The sequence below is a fragment of the Lipotes vexillifer genome, unplaced genomic scaffold, assembly GCF_000442215.2.
Source record: "Lipotes vexillifer unplaced genomic scaffold, Lipotes_vexillifer_v1.1 scaffold237, whole genome shotgun sequence".
NCBI classification, from domain to species: domain Eukaryota; kingdom Metazoa; phylum Chordata; class Mammalia; order Artiodactyla; family Lipotidae; genus Lipotes; species Lipotes vexillifer.
Genome location: NW_006794332.1, coordinates 2,568,612 through 2,593,530, shown reverse-complemented (window position 1 = coordinate 2,593,530; position 24,919 = coordinate 2,568,612). Strand labels below are relative to the sequence as shown.

At 36.1% G+C, this 24,919-nt stretch overlaps 1 protein-coding gene and 1 pseudogene across 1 annotated transcript in view; both read left to right on the top strand.

The window, feature by feature from the left end:
• Positions 1-24,919, top strand: part of ANKS1B (ankyrin repeat and sterile alpha motif domain containing 1B) — an 895,734-nt gene that overhangs the window by 54,873 nt on the left and 815,942 nt on the right. The gene's annotated exons all lie outside the window — the stretch shown is intronic.
• Positions 12,017-14,240, top strand: LOC103073456 (kinetochore-associated protein 1-like; annotated as a pseudogene).

The window sequence follows — 24,919 nt, the reverse complement described above, 5'->3', positions numbered from 1 at the left end:
CGAACCCATGTCCCCTGCATTCGCAGGTGGATTCTTAACCACTGTGCCACCAGGGAAGTCCCTATTTCAGTATTTAAAATGAGATATTCATCTCATTAATTTTTACTTTTTGCTAGGAAAAGAATATAAAAGACACCAGCAGTTATACTATTTATCACATAATTTGCTGATGATACCAGAGCAGATGCTCATTAGAGTTCTTCAACATAGTCGTACCTATTGCAATAGGGAACATACTTGTTAAGGTCCTTCTAACTGTATGTCCTGTGTTGTGCTGGCAACTGTGACACAACAGTTTGGGACCTCTTAACTTAAAATATTTCCAAACAAAGCCAAATATTGTCAAGAATCAAGTTTCAGCTTATGAAGTCCTTCCATTTGGATCTCATGGAGTTGTTGTCTCATTTAATTCTTGTATGACCATGTGAGTTACGTATTAACATCTATTTCACAGTTGAGTAAATCTGAGGCTAATTGTTGTTATGTGACTTCCCCAAGTGGTAGAGCTCTTATTTGAGCCCTAGTCTGCACCAAAATCTATATGCTCTTTCAGGAATAACATATTGCTTTACCTTGTTTGGATTGAGTTTTAAAGCTTGTTTAAATTTACCAGACTTTATGCAAAAGATTAGAATTTGAATCCCGACTCTTCTATTTATTAACTATGTAACATTAAGCCAGTTCTCTTAACCTCAGCTTTATCTGTAGTAATCATAGCTAACTTCATCGTTCGTTGTGTGCCACTTGTTCTAAGCACTTCACAGTTATTGATTCATTTAATCTTTATAACAACCCTATGAGGCAGATAAATGTCCCTATTTTACACATGGGGAAAATGAGATTCAGAGAGTTTAAATAACTTGCCCAAAGTCACAAACTACTCAGTGACAGAGCATGGACTTTAGCATCAAAGCCTGTGTGCTGTGCTGCCTCTCTCTGAAGACAGAGATGAATAACACTCATCATGCAGCCTGGTTGTTAGCATAAATGGTGATGTGTATATAAGCATTTTGTAAACCAGAAAGGACTAAGGAAAGGTTAGTCATTATGAATAAGAACGCTTTTCTTTAATTGTGGGGAAATGTCAGGGTAGGCAGTTTCCTTGTAATAAATTTCTATGGAATTTAAATGCTATTGTCACATGCTAATCCTACTGATAAGTTTCTTGAAATATTCTTTGAAGCAAAATGTGCATTTTGCCTCATTTAACAAATGAAACTAAGTGTAAATGTTGTCTCCTACTAGTTTAGCAATTCATGTTTTATAATTACTTCTTGATCGCTTGAATTGCTTTAACTAAGGATCATTTGTTGAAGTCAATTAGTGTTTTCTTTTATTAATATGCTAGTATTTGCATGAGAAGAATTCTTAAGTATTTTATTTGGTAATAGTGTGGTATTTATTGCAGAGAACATCTGTTCCTTTTTGATGCCTAACCATTTCATTAATGAGATGATTTTAGGTATTCTTCATAAATTATCTTATTGGGTGTCTGAATTTCAAACATTTTTCCATAACACACTAAAATTCTAATTACAAAATTCTGGGTTCAGTTATCTATATTTGGTCTCTGACAACCAAGGTTAATATTTTCTTTGATAACTGTAATGCGACTTCACTTAATGAGGACTTTCATAGTCTACCTCCTTTTTCTTCTTCATCATCATCTTAATTTTCCTCTTCTTTTTTTCTTCTCTTCTTCCTATCCCCCTCCATGTCTTCTTCTGTGGTTCAACCTTTTGATAGCCTGTATTACAAAATCTCCTCTCTAATTTCTGGCCAAGGATAAAAAGAAAAATAAAATTCTTTTCACTTTTTTTCCATTTCCAATCTTTCTTCAGATGTTAGGTCAGATACCTTCTTCGAGTTCTGGGGTAAATAACAGAATGAAATTCCCTCACCACCCAGTAGTGAATTAATGGTCAGGCTCCTTCCATTTGGTGCTTTGTCATGACAGGACCATTCACTTCAAAGTGTTAATACTTTAGATATCATATTCACACGTTTCTAGTTGTCATTATGTAGATTGTTTCCTTGATTTAGATAATTCACCAAGATGGTTCTAATCATACAGTTTTGTTAAAATGAGCAGAGCTGAAACCTCTCAAAAAAGGAAAAAATCTTTCTCATAATAATAAAGCCACCATGATATTACTAAGAACAGAGGAGAGTCTTAAAGTATAATATCATGCTCTCCTATTCACACAGGTTCTTTGGAGATGTGAACCCATTTTTCAGTCCATTTGAGTGTTATTTTAAATAGTTGTACACATTATTTGCTCTATTTATGAAATGTCATCATAGATATGAGGGTCTATATTCCAGTTGTGTGGGCGAGCAAGACTCACTGGCTTTGACTAGGACTGCATTGTGCCTCCTTCTCCCTGACAACCACCATCACATTTGTGCCACCTTTTAGATCTGGGCCTTGAATGGTGAAGCCGAGAAGTATTCCTCACCCTTGAGAATGGAAAGAACAATGTTAAAAGGGACCAAAGTAGCAATTCTAAATGTTTTGGGGTAGGGCACTTTATTCCCTTAAGAATTTTCCACACTGTGGGAAAAATAATTACTCCTAGAACCTACTTGTTGTTGGATTGATGAATAATTTTAAATGTTGTGCTGCAGTATGAAAGGAAGGTTCACCAAAAACAGATTTTGTTTATAAGAATAGATTATTATTTTAACCAACACAGAGTGTATGAAAATAACACTTGTTATGTGTCTGAAAACTGTAGTCATGGTTACTTTGACCATAAGAATATATTTTCTCTCCTCTTTATCCTGGAAAGAAATCAAAACATCTGTTTCTGAGGTTTTAGGGCAATAAATGGCATTAGTTTTTGTTCCAATTCAAGTATAAAGTATTTATATCAAGTGAGATAATTTCTTCAGCGAAGATGTATCTAAAAGGAATTTTAATAATTCTCTTTGATTCCTCTGGGACTAGTTCTGCAAAGTTATTGGAACAATAACTAGCCATCAAATAATAAGATCAGAATTATAGGTTTTATGGGTTTGATTACTGTTTATATCCATATATATAAATTATTTAACCAGCTTTTAAATACATATTGGGTACACGGCACAGTACCAGTGCTATGGAAGATACAAAATGAAAGGAAAAAATTATAATTGACCTGAAAGGCCTTGAACTCTAAGGAAATACAAGATATTTCTAGAGTAGAACATTGAATTTACAATAATCTGTTCAGTTTGTATGTTAAGTGCAAAGACAATTCAAAGTAAGAAAATAGACATTTAGAGTCAGGGTGATCTCCAAAAAATCAGAGATTTTAAAATCTATTTTGTTCAGAATATTGTTTCTCTGATTACCACAAAAATACATGTTCATTGAAGAAAATTTGAAAAAGAAATTGCCTATTAACACCCCGAAATAAACATTGTTTGCTTCAATGAATTCAGCTAACACTTTCTCTTTTACCTGTAGCTATTTTCTACCTGGAACATTCTTCCCAACCCTCTTCATCTGGCTAATTCTTGCTCATCCTTCAGGGCCTTATTTTAAATGGCACTTTGCCCTCAAAAAAGTTTTCATACCTCCTACATTAGGTCCTCTGCTGATGTGCTCCTATTTAATCTCTGGGCTTCCTCTACATTCATGTAATATTTATGATTCTGGACTCTGTGGATGCTGGGAATACAGTGACAAACATGATAAACAGGATCTCTACCATCATTGAGTTGGCAGTTGTAATGGAGACAGATAAGAAACAAACAAACAAACAATGAATATATACATACAATTTTGTTGTAATTACATATAAATGTATATTCCTTACCAGACCACCAACTCCATAAGGTGAAGACCATGCCTATTTTGTTTAGAGAAGTTATATAGTAAATACGTGTGTATGTGTGTTTTAAATGAATGGACACTGAAGGCATGAACAAATAAGTTAACCTTTTTGTGCATTTTCTCATATTAATTCATGTACATAAATGTATGGTCAGGCCACCCAGGATGGCTGTTCTCTTGTTCTCTGTACATCCCCTGGTCAACCAATCCCTGCCTCACCTATACACCCTACTCCCATGACTGACCTTCCTACATACTTGCCCCAGGCCCCAACTAATGATTGTTCTAGCTTTAGATCAGAACTCTCCACTCTGCTTAAAGGGGCATGCCCCTCTGCTGGTTTCCCTCGTAACTGATCAGCCAACCTGAAGTCAATTCCCCCATAACTTGTAACCTCCCCCTGCCCCTGTGAGCGAAGACTGCTGCCATGTCCTGCCAGCCATGTGCCACACACAGTGGGGTGTTGCTCCAGGACCTTGCCTCAGACGTGTAAGCTCCCCATCCATTAAACCCTTATGTCTCTGTTGCTCACTCTGGACTCTTTCTTTGGTCTTGAAGCTGGGCAAGTACAGGCCTTCCAGGCCTGCATGGTTAGCCCAATAATAAAATACAATTTTCATATATACTCAAAATTAGAATCTTTCTATGAATACATAGTATACTTTTTCCATTTAACATTATGTCCTATGTGATTAAATGTTTTAATGGTTGTATAATATTTAACTATAAGAATGTACTAGAATGATTTTTAATCATCACCTATTGAGATTCTTATTTTCACTCTTTTCCTGACTCAGAACTACACATTCATTTAGATTGTTGCCAGTAGTTTACTGTTACGAATTATGTTCTGATGAATACCTTTATGCATAAACCCTGTATCTTTGATTGTATTTACTTGGAAATATTGAATCACTGGACAGAGGTTATTATCTTTTTAAGGCTTTTATATAGATTGCCAAATTGTATTCCAGAAAGGTAAGTTATAGTTTATTAAGGGACAATTTAGATAATTTCATTAGGTTTTTTCTTTTGTTGGCTTTTTTTAATCCAGTAGCATTTCAGTGAAGAGAATATGTAATGTACGCTTGCATTGTTTTATTTTTCTTCCCCCCTACTCAACACTTTCCAGCAGTGTTTCAACTTCTCCTATCTTTTGAGGTTAGCCATTTGATTAAAATGGTCTTTTAATATTCAAAATATTAATTTTGTTGTAAGATTTTTTTCTTTGTTTTTTTAAATTAATTTTTATTGGAATTTCATTAGGTTTTGAAACTAGCAATGGATATGACCTAATCAAAAGGAGGCTGGCAGGTGCAAGGGCACTGAACCGAGAAGTATCAACAATTAATTGTATCAACTAGAAATGCTTGTGTTACATTGTGGAGTGAAGAGGGTTAGGCTTGGAACTCTTGGGACAAGTGAATGCTAGATGAGAGAATTTCAGTTTTTTAAAATAGATGTTTGGAAGCCACTGTAAGATTTTGAGAAAGAGAGGGATAAAACTGTTTCTGGAGGTAAACATGTCTTTACTCAGATTAGTAACCTGGTGACTTTAAGCAACTGAATTTACTACTTAAATTTCAGCTGTGTTTCACTCACTTTCCAAAGGGCTTAGGGAATCCAGATACCTTTCTGTTTTCTGTCGCATACCACTGAATGGGAGATTTGTGGGAGGCTATTTCAAGTCTTCTCTACTCAGATACTTCTCTGAACTGAACCATTTTTAACCCACTGCATGGGCACACCATGTTGGACATAGCACTCCTCCCTCTCCCTCCCTTCCTCCCTCCTCCCCTCCCTTCCACTTATATTTATTAACAACATGCATGATTCTATGAAAAGCCAGCTTGAAACCTGGTCATTCTGACTCTCAGGAGCAGTGTGTTCTGAGGACAGCTGCCTGTAGCTCTCTCTTGAACTCCACTGGTGTGTACACCTTGATGATATTGTGGTACTGGCCTTCTGGCACCATGTGATCCAGCCCTTCCCTCTCAAAGGGGAATAGACTGGGGTCCCATTTGATGGCATCCGCATGTAGCTCCCCTGGGATGCAAGTTGCAACTCCTGCAGAGCTTCCTGCTGGGGCCAAACATGGACCTGATGACATCCCTCTCCATCTTATGCTCTCACTGCTTATACAGGGAATACTTCTTCAGAAGCTGAGCTCTCATCTCATCTCTTCCAAGAGGAGTTCCACCTGAGGCTGCTGTTTCGCTTTATCCAAGAACTCACAGGGGTAATAAAATCCTCAAAGGGAATTAGCTCCTGGCTAGGCTTTCCTCTTTTTCAAATGTTCCTTTGCTGCTTGGTCTTTTTAAAGATTTAACTACCTCTCTCACAGAGGTTCTGCTGTCATGGGAACAAGTTCCCAGAAGGTCAACAATGAAGCTTTCTGATAGGTGTCTCTAATCTATGTCTGCCAAATTCCCAAAGTGGCCATGGCCTTTAGGCTGCTTCCAGGCACACACCCTTTTGCAGTCAGGGTCCATGTGCCCCACACAGAGATCCAGACATAGCATTTCTTTAAAGAGAGTTTAGAATATCTCTTGTTTGTGCCAGGGAAAATGAAGAATAAATTTCACTGACTAGAGATTGCCCTAATCTTATCGGGAAATGGAAGGTATCATAATTGAGGGGGAATGGAAACATTCATTGGTTTAATATTTCCAAAATATTGTCTCTGTTACATTATTATTAGATGTGGCATTTAAGAAAGTTTATCATGGCGCTAAACTCAAGGTGAGCTGAGTGTGAAGACAGCCTGGAAGCAGGTCATATACTCTGTGCTTACCTCCAGGAAACCATTTAATTAGAGTATGATATGCTGCCCTGTAAGAAAGTTCTAGAAAATCCAATATAATTTGTAATTTCTCTGGGAAAAATCCTCAGAATATAATTTTTTTTACTGAGAGTGCACCTGAAGTATTATCTTTATGTATAAAAGATTAAATTTTTTTTCTCTAAACACAAATTTCTGGCAGCACTCTATTAATCATCATAAACTTTCTCCCAGAGTTCAAAAATCCTTTTAGAAAGAGGGGAGAAAATGAATATTTTTCCTCTGTAGAATGTAAATGAATTTTTGGTGTAAGTCATGTAGCTCTATATCGAATAACCAGGCAGTTTATTAATTCTCAGGGGTTTTTTAGCTCAAAGCATTTTTATGTGCATTGTAATTTGTCTTGAAGACTCAGTAGTGGTGTTGTACTGTTCTTTTTTCTATTTCCAGAGCTGAAACTTCAGATACTTGTTCTTTTCTGTTAACTTTGCATTGTTTCATTATATTTACCCTTAATATTTCAAGATTTTCTTCACAGTAGAAAGGATAGGCAATACATTATAATATCTAACCCCGTGTGACTTGTACACTTATGCTGAAGATCTATTTAGTTCTCATCACTCCCTCTCCTCCTTTGGTGCCTACATTAATCTTTTGGTTCTTTCCTTTACTGCTTGACTGGATGACTTCTCTTTATCCTTTCAGTCCCTGAATGTTGATATTCACCACAATTGTATACCATGGATTCAACTATTTTCTACCTAAATATTTTTCCTGAGCTACAGATCCATTTAAAACTACTTATTGTATCAACGTCTTGGTCTGAATGCATCAGAAGTGCCTCATGTTGCAACATATCCAAATGTGAAAGTTCTTATATTTTCCTCTAAATTGCCTTGAAGCATTGTCATCCATCCTTAAGAAGCTGGAACATTTAGCATTTTCTGTGATCTGCTCTTTTCATTGCCATTGCACTAATTTAGGACTCATTTTCTCTTTACTGAGGTCACAAATAAAGTTAGAAAAGATCTTATTATAATACACAAATTTGATTCACTAAAATAAAAAAATAAAGACTGAACACTATAAAAAGGTTAGAGATGACATATACATCTTAATGAGCAATGATGAGCATTGTAAAATTATTCCATTTGTAATCACTTGATCATTAGAAACTTCTTAGACTTTCTATTTCCCTCAGTTTCAGTGTCATGGCTGTACATTGATTTGCTTTTTCGTAGATATATTCATACTGAGAGGTCTTTTTCAGTATGTGTTCCTGTGTCAGATTCTGATGTTATGACATGTGATTATTGACTTCTACCGCCTCAGTGTCAATGTGATCCTCGTGAAATGATCTTACAGTATATTGGAAGCATACTCTATGTATGTACCAGCAACCTCTCTTCTTATAATACAAAAGGTAGTAAGATCTGATGCAATAGCTTCTTTACTTGCTCTGCTTTTGTTTTATCTCCTTTTTGTATTGCTAGGTAAAATATCTAGGTAGAAAAATCTAGATATCCTTTTTGTATTGCTGTCCCTTGCTCCCACTTTTTCTAATTATTCTCATCAGTAAAAACTTAGAGTACAATCAACATCCTTTTAGTAGCAAAAAGGATATATATAATACATTTTAATACAATGGATTTTTACATAAAAGGATTTGAATTTGGGAACGCATTACTGTATTTCATAGGGCTTTGTGTTGTTAACCCAATTTTCATATGCTTATGCTCATGACATTATAAAATTAAGGTGCTGGTAGCCTTTTCTGGATAAATTGTTAAATGCCTAATTCCTCCATCTATTCTTTCTGTTTCCTTCCTTTTCTGCCTGCCTTTTTAAATTGTTACTTCTGGCAGGTGCATATTTTCCAAAATGAACACTGTTGTGAAAAATAAAAGAGTCTCTGGGTTCTTTCAGAGCAGAAGGATGCACTTCATTTTAGTTTCTTCAGAGAAGGGGATCTCAAGGGGTCAGTGCAAACATTGGCAGGTACATTTTAAATAGTCATATATATATGAGGGAGCCGATGTGCACCAATGTTGTCCTGAAGAAAAGGTATTAGTGATGTATACCTGGATCTATGTCTGTACTTTGTTTCCTCAACTAAAGTTAAAATACCTGGGACCCCACAATATTTTTGTTGTCTATCCTACCACATGGGGATATAGTATTGTGAAAGGAGATTCATAAATATTTGTTGATCCATGATCTAACCCTGCCTGGGTGTTTATACAATGCCACATATCCTGAAGAAACAACTTGGCATTAACTGGGAAAAAAAGCCCAGCATTTATTTGTTGCTTATCTATGATTTACATAAGTTTCCAATTTTACTTCACAGTCATTTATTCATTAATGAATAAATGGAGTAATTCTAATGGGGATAAAAACAGGACTGATCATAAAATAGTGTTAATAATTTATTGGAAATCTAAAGAAGCTAGGTATAATATGTTTCAAATCAGTACCATTCATTAACTTTTAGCCACTGTGTTATGTACAGCACCTAGCCCACTGAGAATATTAAATGTTTATAATTAATTATAGTAATTCCCCTTTCCCATTCTATTCTCAAGGTCTACTTTGAGAAAAGAAATGGCAGTTTATATACTTCCATTTATATTTGTTGTGTTTCTTTATGTTTTTCATTACTTAACTCAGATACCAAGAATCAGTTGTTTTGTTTCCTTCTTACAGTAAAACAAAAACAAAAACAAAAAAACCTCTTACATTTTGGTTTCAGTGATTAACTTTGGTGTTCCCAGAGTAATGTAGTATATATATAACAAAAAAAATTAATGGTATAATCTTCTGGGAGTATACCTATATGTGCTGTGTCTCTTCCTCCATCTTTAAGTCTTAGAGCACTTGGTTCCTGACAAAGCACTATATTTGGTAGTGGTACAAGAAGCAGTTCTCATTTCTGGAACTAGATGCGTTCCTGCAAAGCCTTATGTAAAAGTATATGTTAAATATAATAAAGGGGGCTAAAAATTTCAGGAAAATGCGGAGTGAAATTTTTTGTGAAATACAGCCATCTTCACTTTTTTGAAAATAAATAGCAAACATTAATTTTGGTGCCTGACACTTCATTTCTTGTTGTTGTATTGACATGTAATTTATTTATAATGAAATTCATCTATTATAATTATACAATTTGTTGAGTTTTGACAAGTGTGTACTGTATTGGAACTACCACCACAATCAGGATATAGATTTCCATTATCTGAAAAAGTTCCCTTATGTAAATTTGCAGTCAGTCCCATCCATACCCAGGCCCCAAGCATTCTTTGATCTGTTTGCTTACTCTATAGTTATGCATTTTCTAGATGTTCATATTAATACAGTCAAGTAGTGTGCATTCTCTTGTGTCTTGGCTTTATTCACTCAGCATGTTTTTGAAATCTGTGTATCAGTTGTTTGTTCTTTTTATTGCTGAGTAGCATTGCTTTTTATGGATATAGCAAAATTTGTTTTTGTGTGGACATAAGTTCTCAACTCCTTAGGTAAATACCAAGGAGCATGATTGCTGGATTATGTGGTAAGGATATATTTAATTTTATAAGAAACCATCCAGTTGTCTTCCAAAGTATCTGTACCATTTTGCATTCCCACCAGCAATGAATGAGAATTCCTGTTGTTTCACATTTTCCCCAGCATTTGATGTCATCAGTCTTCCGGATTTTGGCCATTCTAGTTGGTGTGTAGTGGTATCTCATTTTTAATTTTAATAAAGTCAGCTTATCAATTCTTTTTTTCATGGATTATGCCTTTGGTGTTGTTTCTAAACAGTCACCACCAAACCTAAGGTCATCTAGATTCTCTCCTATGTTATTTTCAAGGAGTTTTATAGTTTTGCACTTTATATTTAAGTCTATGATCTTTTTTTTTTTTGACGTGGACCATTTTTTAAGTCTTTATTGAATTTGTTACAATATTGCTTCTGTTTTATGTTTTTTGGTTATTTGGCCATGAGGCGTGTGGGATCTTAGCTCCCCGACCAGGGATCGAAGCTACACCCCTTGCATTGGAAGGCGAAGTCTTAACCACTGGACCGCCAGGGAAGTCCCATGTGATGTATTTTGAGTTAATTTTTGTGACGAGTGTAAAGTCTGTGTCTAGATTCATTTTTTGTTGTTGTTCATTTGTTTCAGCACCATTTGTGAAGAGACTATCTTTGACCTATTATATTGCCTTTGCTCCTTTGTCAAGGATCTGTCAATTATATTTATGTGGGTGTATTTCTGGACTCTCTGTTCTGTTACATTGATCTGTTTGTTCTTTCACCAGTGCCATCCTGTCTTGATTACTGTAGATTTATAATAATAATTCTTAATTGCTAATGTAAATGGTATTGTGTTTTTAATTTCAAACTCCACTGTTCATTGCTGGTATGTTAGGAAAGCAATTAATTTTTGTATATTAACTTTGTATCTTGCAACCTTGCTGTAACCACTTAGTTCCAGGAGTTTTTGGTTGATTCTCTTGGACTTTCTACATAGGCAGTCATGTCATCTGCAAATAAAGACAATTTTAATTCTTCCTTCCCAATCTATATACGTTTCATTTCCTTTTCTCTCCCAGTGGCATTAGGAAGGATTCCAGTACAATGAAAAGTGGGGTATGAGGGTTATTATTGTCTTGTTCCTTATCTTAGTGGGAAATCTTTGAGTTTTTTAGCATTAAATGTTTTAGCTATAGGTTTTTTGTAGTTTTTATTTATCGATTTGAGGAAGTTTCTCTCTATTCCTAGTTTACTGAGAGCTTTTATCATGAGTGGTTGTGAATTTTGTTAAATACTTTCCTGCATCTATTCACATGATCATGTGATTTTTCTTCTTTAGTCTGTTAGTGTGATGGATTACATTAATTGACTTTCGAATGTTGAACCAACCTTGCATAGCTAGAATAAATCCCACTTGGTTGTAGTATATAATTCTTTTTCATATTGTTGCATTTGATTTTCTAATATTTTGTTGAGGATTTTTGCATCTATGTTCATGAGACTATTGGTCTTAGTTTCTTTCTTTTGCAGTATTTTTGTCTGGTTTTGATGTTAGGGCAATGCTGGCCTCAGTGAATGAATTAGACATATTCCCTCTGCTTCTGTCTTCTGAAAGAGATTGTAGAAAATTGGTATAACTTCTTCCTTAAATGTTTGGTGGAATTTACCAATGAACACATCTGGGCCTAGTGCTTTCTGTTTTGGAAGATTATTAATAATTAATTCAATTTCTTAATAGATAAAAGTCTGTTCAGGAAATTTGTGGCATGGACTCTAAAGAGACTAGGAGTGTCTGTTGGAGCCCAGAAGCAGGGGGATGATAAACTTGAGTGTTCCTCTTTAGTTTCTTCAATTGCGGGGAAGGTAGTAGTTTCTGACTCAGGAAAACAATCTCAGCAACATGTGGAACGATATTGAGCTGCTAACAATGATACAGGAAGTGGGTACCTAACTGTTGGTTCAAGAAAAGAACATGGAACTGCTTTATATCAAGTAGATTTACTAGCAAACATCTCCTCCAGAAAGTTACTGAAGTGGATGTGGTTGGCGTGTGTCAAAAAGGAAAGTTTCTTTTGGTTGGGGAGCGAAGTGGCAACTTAAAAAACAAACATTACTCACCAACACTTTTGTTCAGAAAGCTAACGATGAAAATCAGTGTACTTACCGAATCTTATTGGGGAAGATAGTTCAAATGAAGTAGCTTTTATATGTTGCTTCTTACAAACAATGGATTTTTTTGTATTACAAACCTTCAGCTTGTAAAAATTCAACAAGCGATTGAAAAGGTAGACTTCCATATGGCAAAATAGTTACAAGGACAAATCAAGCCCAGTTTTATTTCTACTGAAAATTATCATACCCTTGGTTGTCTCAGTCTTGTGGCTGGTGATTTAGCAAGCAAAATCCCTGTGATAATTGGGGGAACTGGTAATTGTGCATTCTCAAAATGGGCACCAGATTCTTCTAGGAAAGGGCTGACCTAAGTTAAGAGTGTTATTGATGCAGAGATTATTGAAGGTGCAAAGAAGTTCCAGCTGATGGACAATCTACTTTTTGTTTTTGATACCAATAATGTGCTGAGCTTATGGGATATTTACATCCTAACTCCCATATGGAACTGGCCCTCCCTTCACATAGCAGAGTTTCTTCTCACCATAGAAGCAGATTAGCCTTCATCAGTCATGTGGCAAGGGGTTACAAATCTCACATTAGTAGCTCTGACAACTACTACTGCTAATAAGATGAGAAACCTCATGGTCTATTCATTACCTGTGATGGAAATACTGTATTCTTTGGAAGTATCTAGTGTTTCTTCTTTGGTCCAAACAGGAATTAGCACAGATACCATATACCTTCTGAAAGGAATTTACACAAATGATCCAAAACTATCTGAAGACAGTCTCTGTTTTAGTACTCAGATGTCATACAGAAGCTTTACCAGAAAACAGACTGAGTTGGTTACTTCACAAACACAGATTTGCTGAAGCCAAGAGCTTTGCCATTCAGTTTGGACTAGATGTTGAGCTTGTTTACAAAGTAAAATCAAATGACATATTGGAGAAACTAGCTTTGAGTTCTCTGGACACCAGTGAGCAGGCCAAATGGCAAAAACTTGTAGATGAAGCTAAGGAAAATCTGCGTAAAATCCAGGACGATGAATTTGTGGTGAATTACTGCTTGGAGGCTCAATGGATAACCCATGAAACTACCCAGGAAATGCTAATTATGCCAAAACCAGACTTTTGAAGAAAGAAGATAAAACTGTTCCTGTCTATTCTGATGGCTTAAAAGAGGTACTGAGGGCTAATGCAAAGTTGACTACTTTTTATGGAGCGTTTGGACCAGAAAAAATTCAGTGGTAACTCTTGGATTGAATTTCTGAATAATGAAGATGACCTTAAGGATATTTTTTTACATCGAAGAGAGGGGAACCTTGTCTGTGCACAGTACCTTTGGCTGAGACATCGGGCAAACTTTGAAAGCAGATTTGATGTGAAAATGCTTGAGAACTTGCTCAACTCAATTTCTACACCGGTTTCTTTGCAAAAGCTTTGTCCATGGCTTAAAAATGATGTGATTCCATTTGTGAAAAGGACTGTACCTGAAGGACAGAAAATTCTGGCAAAATGGTTGGAACAAGCAACCAGGAACCTTGAACTAACTGATAAGGCAGAGTGGCCAGAAAATGGGCTTCAACTGGCACAGGTATTTTTTACAGCAGAAAAACCATATGAGTTAGGATTGGTGACCTCTTGGTGTTGGAGTTCCTTGGATTATCAAAACACAGAGGAAGTATGTCAGTTAAGGACTTTGTTAAATAAGCTGCAAGAGTTGATCACACTGCATAGGAAATACAACTGCAATTTGGCCCTCTCTGATTCTGAGAAGGATTCCTAATGTTCGATAAAGTGCTGGCCCCCGAGCTTATTCCTTCCATCTTCGAGAAGTTTATAAGCGTTTACATGAGGGAACATGACTTGCAGGAGGAGGAACTGCTCCTTCTGAACATAGAGGATTTATAGACGAGATGTAGCTCAAAGTTCACCTCATTCTTTGATACAGCATGGGAAGCAAAAGCTATGGCAGTATTAGGATGTTTATCTGACACAGATGTAAGTAAATAGTGATCATATAGATTTTCCTTTTGAGCATTGCATCCTTTCTTAAAACTTTTTTTTCTGGTCACAGAAGCAACATATATTTGTTAGAGAGAATTTGTGTAATATGGAAAAAGAATAAAAAGAAAATAAAAACAAAACAAAAAGTCTATTCAGGTTGCCTATTTCTTCTTATGTGAGTTTTGGCCACTTGTGTCTTTTAAAGAATTGGTCCCTTTCATCTAGGTTACCAAATTTGTGGGCATAAAGATGTTCATAGTATTTCTTATTTATCCTTTTAAAGTCCATGGTATTTGTAGTGAAGTACCCTCTTTCATATCTGATATTAGTAGGTTTTGTCTTTTTTTCCTTAGTTAACCTGGCCAGGGGCTTATCAGTTTTATTGATTCTTTTTCCCAAAGAACAAGATTTTGATTTTATTGATTTTCTCTACTGGTTTTCTGTTTTAAATTTCATTGATTTTGCTCTATTTTTAAAAAAATATCATTTGGAATTCTACCTTATGGTCTGGTGTTTTATTTTATTTACTTATTTAAAATATTTTTATTTATTTATTTGGTTGTGCTGCGTCTTAGTTGTGGCAGGTGGGCTCCTTAGTTGCAGGTCTCGGGCTCCTTAGTTGCGGCATGCAGCATCCTTAGTTGTGACATGCAAACTCTTAGTTGCAGCATGCATGTGAGATCTAGTTCCCTGACCAGTGATTGAACACGGGCCCCCTGCATTGGGAGTGCGGACTCTTATCCCCTGCACCACCAGGGAAGTCCCTGATTTTGCTCTAACTTTTATTATTTCTTTTCTTCTGCTTACTTTGTATTTAACTTGCTCTTCTTTTTCTAGTTTCCCAAGATGGAAGCTTAGATGATTGATTTTAGATCTTTCTTCTTTTCTAATCTATGCATTAAAAGGTATAAATTTCCCTCTACCCACTGCTTTCCCTGGATCCCACGAATTTTGATAAGTTTTATTTTCATTTTCATTTAGTTCAGAATATTTTTAATGTCTCTTGAGATTTCTCTTTTTACCTATGTGTTGTTTAGAAGAGTGTTATTTAATCTCCACATATAATATTTGGGAATTCTCTTTCTGTTATTGATAATCTTGTTTAATTTTATTGTGATCTGAGAGCAGATATTCTATGATGTCTATTCTTTTAAGTTTATTTATTTATTTATTTATTTTGGGGGGGTGGTACGCGGGCCTCTCACTGCCATGGCCTCTCCCATTGTGGAGCACAGGCTCCGGATAGCGCAGGCCCAGCCGCCATGGCTCACAGGCCCAGCCGTTCCGCGGCATGTGGGATCTTCCCGGACCGGGGCATGAACCCGTGTCCCCTGCATCGGCAGACGGACTCTCAACCACTGCGCCACCAGGGAAGCCCTTTTAAGTTTATTAAAGTGTGTTTTATGGCCCAGAATATGCTCTATTTTGGTGAATGTCCATGTGATATTGAGAAGAATGTGTATTCTGTTGTTGGATAAATAGATCTATAGATCTGGTATACCAAGTTGATTGGTGTTGTTGAGTTCAACTATGTCCTTACTGATTTTCTGCCTGCTGGATCTGCCCATGTCTGATAGAGGGTGTTGACATCTCCAACTAAATAATGTATTCATCTATTTCTCCCTGCAGTTCTATTAGTTTCTGCCACCTGTATTTTGACACTCTATTGTTAGGTGCATACACAATAAGGATGATTATGTCTTCTTGGAGAATTGACCCCTTTATCATCATGTAATGGTCTTTATCCTTGATAACCTTCCTCACTCTGAGGAGGTTTTCTTTTGATTTTATTTCCCCAGTGAAATAATAAACATGGCTATTAATTGAGAATGCTATGAGAAATGGTATGCTGGAGGAGAAAACTGAAAGTCTGAAAGAGTCATATTTATTGGAGAGTGGAAAATACATTTTTCTCCAAACAATGTTAGGCTGCTTTGTTTGGTTTTAGGCAGAGAGTTACATTTAGCCAGGATTGGGATTTTTCAGGTGAGTACAATAAAGAGAAAAAAGAGGTTGATTATGATGAGTGAATGTCACTATAATTTATAAATTCTAAATTATTCCTGGCCATAGAAAAATATATAAAGTTTCATTTTATGAGGCTAACATAATGCTGGTACTTAATCCCAACTAAGATAACACCACAGTAAAAATTTTTTAAAAATTAACTCTCTCATGTCTATGTATGTCTAGGTATAATATTACAAGAGAATATAGCAATTTAATCACAAGATGATGCCCATGACCTAGTAGAATCTATTCTAGGACTGGAAGGATGGTTAAACATCAGGAAATCAATAATATCTTTCATTGCATCAATAAATTAAGGAACAAAAAGCTATATTAGTATATCAGTAGATACTGAAAATCTATTTGTGGACTAAATAGATTTTCAGTATATATTATGATTTTCTAAGACTCTACTCTTATGGGAATTTTAACAAGTAGGCTTGATTTGGATAGCATCATGTTCTATCTATTTAAGGCAACATACTTGCTCTTTTAAAAGTTTTACCTGATCAATCTCCTTATCCATAAAATAGAAATTATAAAATAAATGGAGATATTATGCTTAAATTATTTTGTGATTTAAATGATATAACACATTCAAAATGCATTGTAAGAATTAAAATGTGACATATGTTTAATTATTGAAACATAATTATTTGTCTTATTAAAGCTCCATATGCACCTATAGTTGCTGTTATTGCAGATATGGGAATTATTATAATGTATAAAAATAATTACATATATCTACAGTTTTCTTGGGTTTTTAGGCTTACCACCTGAATTTTACTGATTTAATGTTGCCTCATAATTATATTACAGTATGAAAATTTATATTTATTGTTCCCCCGGCCTGAAGTAGTTTCCCTGTTGAATAAGCCCACAAGTGCCTTGAATGCAGCACTTCAAATTTTATACATTTTGGTTAAAAGTGACATTTCCAAATATTAGAGACTATAACTGTTGAATTTAAGTTAATAATACATTAGAATTATAAAATCGATTTGAATTATAAAATTGCATGGCTTATATTTGAATAACCAGGTTTACAGAGCATGCATTAGATTTCCTGGAATAAGGTCAATCCCATGTTATTTCAGAAAACTTCAGGAAAATGTAGTGTGGGAGATGGAACACTTATTTGGAAACTTAAACTTTTATATAATAATTAACATTTATTTTCAACTTTCAGAAAAATTTTATTTACATATTTTATCCTTGTTTAATTTCCATTCAAGATTCTTTTAATCCAATTGCTTAAAATTTTTATGATTGCTTATTAATATTGAAAATATAATACTTGATTCCTAAACATTGGAATATAATTAACAGTAAGGGGCCTTCATCTTACAGATGGAGAAACTGAGATTCAGAGAAATTAAGCTCCCAGGGTCATAGATCTAGTTAGTGGCAAATCTAGTACTATAACCTAGTTTTCCTGATTGTCATCCCATCTCATTCTTATTTATCTTACACCAAATTCTTCTCAAATCTCTCATGGACTGGGTGCCACATGCATATATTTTATACATATTTGGATTTTATTTGATTGTTTATTTGGGGGTAGTCCAGAGAGCTAGGTAAAATGCTTTAAAAATTCAGTCTTCATAGGCTATTAGACTAGCTCCTAAACACACCATTTATGTGTTTGTCTTTAGAATGTTCCATTCCCTTCTTTTTGTTTCAGGTCAACCAAGTCTTATTTATATAAAGAACACCTGTACATAATAATAACCTGGCTATAGGAAGCCCTTAGGGCAGCTCTGTAATTATTGAAATAATCAAGTCCCTTTGAGAAATATCATTTTCTGAGTGATGCTATTCTCCAAAGTGTTGGATTAAACTACCTCAATTGGTAGAGATTTCAGATTTCAGAAAGCCCTTTAAATGTAGAAGAATACAAATATAGGAAACGTGTTTGTGTAGTGTATTTGGACGCTTCTGGGTTTCCTCATCACAGCATACTTAAAATAAACATTTGAGAGTTAGAAATAATACCACTCTATGCAGACTGAATACTTGTCAGACACTACCTTCTCTTATTGTGATTCTAACAACACTTAATCATTATATATAAATATAGAACAGAGTTGTTTTGACCAAAATTTAAATAATATCGGTGGCACCAGTTACTGAGTCTCCAGAGTCCTTTTTAAGGGTTGAGGAGAAAGTAGGATGTGGTTAGGCTAGATTTTATAAATATATTATACTAACTCATATTGTTTTCAAAAAGACATTTAGATATTTGAGCTTTTAAAAACTGGAATAATTCGCCATTACATTATAATATCTCAATAATCTAAAAGTCTGTATAATGCACAGAAGAGCTGTACATTGTACTTTTAATAAGAAAAGTAAATCTTTTAAAAATCTCTTATAAGTTTAGTTTGAAATGCCTTATGGGGTTTGCTTTTAAGGAAGGCCTCAGCAACTTTAAAAAATAAATTTGAGAACTACTTGGAAAGATGCCTAACAAGCTCTATTTTATCTGCTTTGGGAAATATGAATTTTTCCATATTTTCTTAGATTTATTTGCTTAACATAAGCAGAACAGAATTTATATATATTGTTAAACCTATCTTAAAAATTGATCATAAAAGTACATGCCTTAAATGTATTTTTAAAAAGTACATGCATGTACTTTTTTAAGGCATACTAATATCCAATTTTCTTATTATTGAAAAGTTCAAACATATTATAGAAGTAGAGAAAATAGTATGATGAAGTTCTTTGTACCAGTCACCCAGCTTCATCAGTGATCAACATTTTACCAATCTTGTTTCATTTATCCTCCCTCTTTTTTTTTTTTCTGGAGTATTATAAAGCAAACCCCAGACAACAATCTTAACAATAAGCAATATTGTTGCTTACTAGATATGAATCTTTACACAAACTGGTGAGCGAAAGATGTTCAGAAAGTGTAAAATAGAGTGGGAGCAGAGGGGTCACACTTACTCTGGCTCCTTGGTAAACAATGGCAGAAGTAATATGCAAGGCTTAAGAATCCTTACTCTTCACTCCTTGCCAGAACAACCAAACAATGTTCGGTTGTGTCATGTGCACTTGTGCCCTTGTGGGGAATGATGATGGTAAGGTCCGTATGAGATGCTGAGCAACACACCTTGCAACCTTGTTGCTGGATGGGGTTCCCTGAGAAAACGACTCCTAACTGACTAGGGTATAGGAGGCTTGTAGGTAGTGCTGTTGAGATCAACACCTGTGGAACAGAAGTGAAATGGAAGAAGCAAGACTGGACAGAGGGAGAAGTTGAGCTGGAAAGTAGTCTCAACAGAGGCCTTAGCCGACCCTATGGTAAATTCTGATCAGGACGGCAGACCTTCGGATCAGTAACTGGGACAGTCCAGGGACAGGTCACCGTGGAATGGGGGTGGATATTGGGTGAGGAGGTTGTCTTCAGCCAAGGCAACCCCTATTTATTGTTGATTACAACAAACAGCTTTCCATAAGCAGCACTCCCAGCAGCCTGGGGAATAAATCCTTCCTCCCTGAAGTGGAATCTGGGCAGCACATCAGAGTATCCACTGCACATATTTTTTTTTTTTTTTTAACATCTTTATTGGGGTATAATTGCTTTACAATGGTGTGTTAGTTTCTGCTTTATAACAGAGTGAGTCAGTTATACATATATATATGTTCCCATATCTCTTCCCTCTTTGTCTCCCTCCCTCCCACCCTCCCTATCCCACCCCTCCAGACAGCCACAAAGAACCGAGCCGGTTTCCCTGTGCCATGCGGCTGCTTCCCACTGGCTATCTACCTTACGTTTGTTAGTATATATATGTCCATGTCTCTCTCTCGCCCTAACACACCTCACCCTTCCCCCTCCCCATATCCTCAAGTCTGTTCTCCAGTAGGTCTCTGTCTTTATTCCTGTTTTACCCCTAGGTTCTTCATAACATTTTTTTTTCTTAAATTCCATATATATGTGTTAGCATACGGTATTTGTCCTTCTCTTTCTGACTTACTTCACTCCGTATGACAGACTCTAGATCTATCCACCTCATTACAAATAGCTCAATTTCGTTTCTTTTTATGGCTGAGTAATATTCCATTGTATATATGTGCCACATCTTCTTTATCCATTCATCCGACGGCGGGCACTTAGGTTGTTTCCATCTCCGGGCTATTGTAAATAGAGCTGCAATGAACATTTTGGTACATGACTCTTTCTGAATTCTGGTTTCCTCAGGGTATATACCTAGTAGTGGGATTGCTGGGTCATATGGTAGTTCTATTTGTAGTTTTTTAAGGAACCTCCATACTGTTCTCCATAGTGGCTGAACCAATTCACATTCCCACCAGCAGTGCAAGAGTGTTCCCTTTTCTCCACACCCTCTCCAGCATTTATTGTTTCTAGATTTTTTGATGATGGCCATTCTGACTGGTGTGAGATGATATCTCATTGTAGTTTTGATTTGCATTTCTCTAATGATTAATGATGTTGAGCATTCTTTCATGTGTTTGTTGGCAGTCTGTATATCTTCTTTGGAGAAATGTCTATTTAGGTCTTCTGCCCATTTTTGGATTGGGTTGTTTATTTTTTTGTTATTGAGCTGCATGAGCTGCCTGTAAATTTTAGAGATTAATCCTTTGTCAGTTGATTCATTTGCAAATATTTTCTCCCATTCTGAGGGCTGTCTTTTGGTCTTGTTTATGGTTTCCTTTGCTGTGCAAAAGCTTTGAAGTTTCATTAGGTCCCATTTGTTTATTTTTGTTTTTATCTCCATTACTCTAGGAGATGGGTCAAGAAGGATCTTGCTGTGATTTATGTCATAGAGTGTTCTGCCTATGTTTTCCTCTAAGAGTTTGATAGTTTCTGGCCTTACATTTAGGTCTTTAATCCATTTTGAGCTTATTTTTGTGTATGGTGTTAGGGAGTGATCTAATCTCATACTTTTACATGTACCTATCCAATTTTCCCAGCACCACTTATTGAAGAGGCTGTCCTTTCTCCACTGTATATTCCTGCCACCTTTATCAAAGATAAGGTGACCATATGTGCATGGGTTTATCTCTGGGCTTTCTATCCTATTCCATTGATCTATCTTTCTGTTTTTGTGCCAGTACCATACTGTCTTGATTACTGTAGCTTTGTAGTATAGTCTGAAGTCAGGCAGCCTGATTCCTCCAGCTCCATTTTTTGTTCTCAAGATTGCTTTGGCTATTCGGGGTCTTTTGTGTTTCCATACAAATTGTGAAATTTTTTGTTCTAGTTCTGTGAAAAATGCCAGTGGTAGTTTGATAGGGATTGCATTGAATCTATAGATTGCTTTGGGAAGTAGAGTCATTTTCACAATGTTGATTCTTCCAATCCAAGAACATGGTATATCTCTCCATCTGTTTGTATCATCTTTAATTTCTTTCATCAGTGTCTTATAATTTTCTGCATACAGGTCTTTTGTCTCCTTAGGTAGGTTTATTCCTAGATATTTTATTCTTTTTGTTGCAATGGTAAATGGGAGTGTTTTCTTGATTTCACTTTCAGATTTTTCATCATTAGTATATAGGAATGCCAGAGATTTCTGTGCATTAATTTTGTATCCTGCTACTTTACCAAATTCATTGATTAGCTCTAGTAGTTTTCTGGTAGCATCTTTAGGATTCTCTATGTATAGTATCATGTCATCTGCAAACAGTGACAGCTTTACTTCTTCTTTTCCGATTTGGATTCCTTTTATTTCCTTTTCTTCTCTGATTGCTGTGGCTAAAACTTCCAAAACTATGTTGAATAAGAGTGGTGAGAGTGGGCAACCTTGTCTTGTTCCTGACCTTAGTGGAAATGCTTTCAGTTTTTCGCCATTGAGGATGATGTTGGCTGTGGGCTTGTCATATACGGCCTTTATTATATTGAGGAAAGTTCCCTCTACACCTACTTTCTGCAGGGTTTTTATCATAAATGGGTGTTGAATTTTGTCAAAAGCTTTCTCTGCATCTATTGAGATGATCATATGGTTTTTCTCCTTCAATTTGTTAATATGGTTAATCACATTGATAGATTTGCGTATATTGAAGAATCCTTGCATTCCTGGAATAAACCCCACTTGATCATGGTGTATGATCCTTTTAATGTGCTGTTGGATTCTGTTTGCTAGTATTTTGTTGAGGATTTTTGCATCTATGTTCATCAGTGATATTGGCCTGTAGTTTTCTTTCTTTGTGACATCCTTGTCTGGTTTTGGTATCAAGGTGATGGTGGCCTCGTAGAATGAGTTTGGGAGTGTTCCTCCCTCTGCTATATTTTGGAAGAGTTTGAGAAGAATAGGTGTTAGCTCTTCTCTAAATGTTTGATAGAATTATGGTTGTTAGTATTTGCCTTATGTATTGAGGTGCTCCTATGTTGGGGGCATAAGTATTTACAATTGTTATATCTTCTTCTTGGATCGATCCCTTAATCATTATGTAGTGTCCTTCTTTGTCTCTTCTGATAGTCCTTATTTTAAAGTCTATTTTGTCTGATATGAGAATTGCTACTCCAGCTTTCTTTTGGTTTCCATTTGCATGGAATATCTTTTTCCATCCCCTTACTTTCAGTCTGTATGTGTCTCTAGGTCTGAAGTGGGTCTCTTGTAGACAGCATATATATGGGTCTTGTTTTTGTATCCATTCAGCCAATCTGTGTCTTTTGGTGGGAGCATTTAGTCCATTTACATTTAAGGTAATTATCGATATGTATGTTCCTATTCCCATTTTCTAAATTGTTTTGGGTTCGTTATTATAGGACTTTTCCTTCTCTTGTGTTTTTGTCTAGAGCAGTTCCTTTAGCATTTGTTGTAAAGCTGGTTTGGTGGTGCTGAACTCTCTCAGCTTTTGCTTGTCTGTAAAGGTTTTAATTTCTCCATCAAATCTGAATGAGATCCTTGCTGGGTAGAGTAATCTTGGTTGCAGGTTTTTCTCCTTCATCACTTTCAGTATGTCCTGCCACTCCCTTCTGGCTTGTAGAGTTTCTGCTGAGAGATCAGCTGTTAACCTTATGGGGATTCCCTTGTGTGTTATTTGTTGTTTTTCCCTTGCTGCTTTTAATATGCTTTCTTTGTATTTAGTTTTTGACAGTTTGATTAATATGTGTCTTGGCGTATTTCTCCTTGAATTTATCCTGTATGGGACTCTCTGTGCTTCCTGGACTTGATTAACGATTTCCTTTCCCATATTAGGGAAGTTTTCAACTATAATCTCTTCAAATATTTTCTCAGTCCCTTTCTTTTTCTCTTCTTCTTCTGGAACCCCTATAATTCGAATGTTGGTGCGTTTAATGTTGTCCCAGAGGTCTCTGAGACTGTCCTCAGTTCTTTTCATTCTTTTTTCTTTATTCTGCTCTGCAGTAGTTATTTCCACTATTTTATCTTCCAGGTCACTTATCCGTTCTTCTGCCTCATTTATTCTGCTATTGATCCCATCTAGAGTATTTTTCATTTCATTTATTGTGTTGTTCATCATTGTCTGTTTCATCTTTATTTCTTCTAGGTCCTTGTTAACTGCTTCTTGCATTTTGTCCATTCTATTTCCAAGATTTTGGATCATCTTTACTATCATTATTCTGAACTCTTTTTCAGGTAGACTGCCTATTTCCTCTTCATTTGTTAGGTCTGGTGGGTTTTTATCCTGCTCCTTCATCTGCTGTGTGTTTTTCTGTCTTCTCATTTTGCTTATCTTACTGTGATTGGGTTCACCTTTTTGCAGGCTGCAAGTTCGTAGCTCCCGTTGTTTTTGATGTCTGTCTCCAGTGGCTAAGGTTGGTTCAGTGCGTTGTGTAGGCTTCCTGGTGGAGGGGACTAGTGCCTGTGTTGTGGTGTATGAGGCTAGATCTTGTCTCTCTAGTGGGCAGGTCCACGTCTGGTGGTGTGTTTTGGGGTGTCTGTGGACTTATTATGATTTTAGGCAGCCTCTCTGCTAGTGGGTGGGGTTGTGTTCCTGTTTTGCTATATGGTTGGCATAGGTTGTCCAGCACTGTAGCTTGCTGGTCGTTGAGCGAAGCTGGGTGCTGGTGTTGAGATGGAGATCTCTGGGAGATTTTCGCCGTTTGATATTATGTGGGGCTGGGAGGTCTCTTCTTGACGAGTGTTCTGAAGTTGGCTCTCCCACCTCAGAGGCAGAGTCCTGACTCCTGGCTGGAGCAGCAAGAGCCTTTCATCCACTCGGCTTTTGGGAGGTCTGAGGTCTCCTGCCAGCGTTCAGTAGGTGTTCTGTAGGAGTTGCTCCACGTGTAGATGTATTTCTGGTGTATCTGTGGGGAGGAAGGTGATCTCTGCGTCTTACTCCTCCGCCATCTTGGAAAGAGTCCCCACTGCACATATTTTTAGCAGGAAAATCTGTTTGTACATTTTAGGTTTTTCCTAGGTAGGAAAGTTATTAAATGCTTTTATGTGCTAGGTATTTTACGTACCTTATTTTAAAAAATTTTTTATATTGGAATATAGTTGATTAACAATGTTGTGTTAGTTTCAGGTGTACAGCAAAGTGATGCAGTTATACAATTTACACACATTATTTTTAATCTTCACATAAGCTCTGTAAAATAGCTATTATATTTTTATGATAAGGAATCTGAGAGGGTAGGTGGCCTGTCCAAGTTTACACAGCTGGTATGCATGGAAGAATTGGCATTCTAACCAAATTCTCTCTGACCCCCCAGCTTTTACCACCATGCAGCATAGCCTCCC